General features: G+C 33.8%; 1 protein-coding gene across 3 annotated transcripts in view; it reads right to left on the reverse strand.

Annotated features, from left to right (window-relative positions):
- Positions 1 to 2,306, reverse strand: part of HPSE2 (heparanase 2 (inactive)) — a 688,711-nt gene that overhangs the window by 174,913 nt on the left and 511,492 nt on the right. The window lies entirely within an intron of this gene.

The raw sequence follows: 2,306 nt of genomic DNA on the forward strand, positions 1-2,306 counted from the left end.
GTTACATGCTGGGCAATTAGAGTAGAAGGAACTATGTAAAGACGAGAAGAATAGGAAAATGGGACGGGGGCATCTCCCTTTCAGGGATCTTTTGGTTTCCCCAAAACTCAAATTGCCATCCTGGCCTCTGTACTTTATCTCTGCACAGCCCACCAAACCTCACCATTCAACAACTAGCCCCCAAAACACTTTTCCAGACATCTCTGTCTTTAAATTGGTGTCTTTTACTTCATACTTAAAGTAATCATTGCTATAGTTGGGATTAAGATTTACTATATGAGTATTTTCTATTCCTTGAATATTTTTTTTTGTTTTTTATTTTATTTTATTTTTGGTCTCCTCTTTTCCTGGTTTTAATGTAACATTGTATATCATTACATTTTATCTCCTCTCTTAGCATGCAATATACTTCTAAAAATTTAAGTAGTTGCTCTAGAGTTTCCAATATATGTTTTAATCTAAATGTACCTTAAAAATAAAAATATAACATTTTACATGTACTGTAAGTAACTTAAAACATTATCCTCAATTTTTCCCTCTTGCCTCTTTTGGTACTACTGTCATTCATTTCACTTACCCATATACTAAAATTATCTAATACATTGTTACTATTATTACTTTAAACAGATATCTTTTAGATCAATTAAAAGTAAGAAAAATACAAGATTTATTTTACCTTCATTTATGCCTTCTTTGACAATTTTTCTTTATGTAGATTTGAATTCTTGACCTATACTATATTTCTTCTCCCTAAAACACTTCTTTCATTCTTTCTTGTAGGGCAAATCTGCTGGTGATTAATTCCCTCAGTTTTTGTTTGTCTGAGAAAGCCTTTATTTCCCCTTCACATTTCAAAGATGATTTTGCTGGATATAGAACCCTATGTGGGTGAGTTTTTTTCTTTTGACTTTAATTATTTCACACAATTCTCTTCATGCTTGCATGGTTTCCTACTGAGACTTCGTATCTTTGTTCATATTGCTTCATATCACTGTACTTCATATCCTTGTCCTCTATAGGTAAAGTGTAGTTTTCCCCTGGCTTTCTTTGATGTTTTCTCTTTTTCTTTGGCTTCCTGCAGTTTGAATATGATATTCCTAGGTGTAGGTTTCTTGGTATTTATTGGATTTGATATTCTCTGAGCTTCCTGGATCTATGGTTTTGTCTTTTGTTAATTTTGGAAATTTTTCACCTATTATTACTTCAGTATTTCAATTACCTCAAGCCGTTATTATTTCATTATTCTTCTGTTATCTCTTTCTTTTTCTCCTTCTTCAGGTATTACAATTATGTGTATGTCATACTGTCCCACAGTTCTTACATGTTCTGGTTTTTTTTTTTTTTTCCATTCTTCATTACAGTTTGGGAAATTTCTATTGGCCTTTCCTTAAACTCACTTATTCTTTAGCCATGTCCAGTCTACTGATGAACACCTTAAAGACATTCTTCATTTCTGTTACAGTGCTTTTGATTTCCAATATTTACTTTTGATTCTTTTGTATAATTTCCATCTCTCTGCTTATATTATCCATCAATTTTGCATGTTGCATACTTTTTGTATTAGAACCCTTAACATATGAATCATAGTTATTTTAAAATTCCTGTCTAATAATTCCAGCTCATATCTGGGTCTAGTTATGATGCTTGTTTTATTTGTTAAGACTATGTTTTTTCCTTGCCCTTTGGTATGCTTTGTAATTTTCTGGTAAAGGTCAACATGCTGAAATGGGTAATAGGAACTGAGATAAACAGATCTTTAGTGTGAGGATTTGCACTGTAAGTTGGACTATGTTTCATATTTGCTATAGCTGTAGGTACCAGAGGCTTTGAATTCCTCTAATGTCCTTGTTTATTGTCCTCTCTTGACTTCAGGCTTCCCTAATTACTTCTCAGAGAGTCTGTATCTTTCAGCCTTTTCAGCTATAATTCACTGTTATACTGGAACCCTATTTGTGAGGTGGTTGACTACAGAGGAAAGAAAGTATTCTCTAACTTTATAAGTAAATCTTAGTCTTTTAGTGGGTCTATATCTCTGGGCAATAAACTTCACAATTTTTTCCAGTGGAATAGCTTTTTACCTCTAGGGGAGACAGAAAGGCTAAAAGGGGCTACAGTGAAAGGGATTCCTCCCCCAGTTGGGATAAGGTTCTGTTTATGTTTTTCCCCTTGGAGAGCTGGCTTTTGTTATAGAGAGAATGTTCTGGTCCTATTTCATAATGATTAATCTTACCCTCCCCCTACCAGAACTACTAGAAAATTCTGGATTCCACAAAAGGTATGTGTGTGTGTTGGGGGGGGGGGGTGTG

The sequence above is a fragment of the Neofelis nebulosa genome, chromosome 13, assembly GCF_028018385.1.
Source record: "Neofelis nebulosa isolate mNeoNeb1 chromosome 13, mNeoNeb1.pri, whole genome shotgun sequence".
In the NCBI taxonomy this organism is placed as follows: domain Eukaryota; kingdom Metazoa; phylum Chordata; class Mammalia; order Carnivora; family Felidae; genus Neofelis; species Neofelis nebulosa.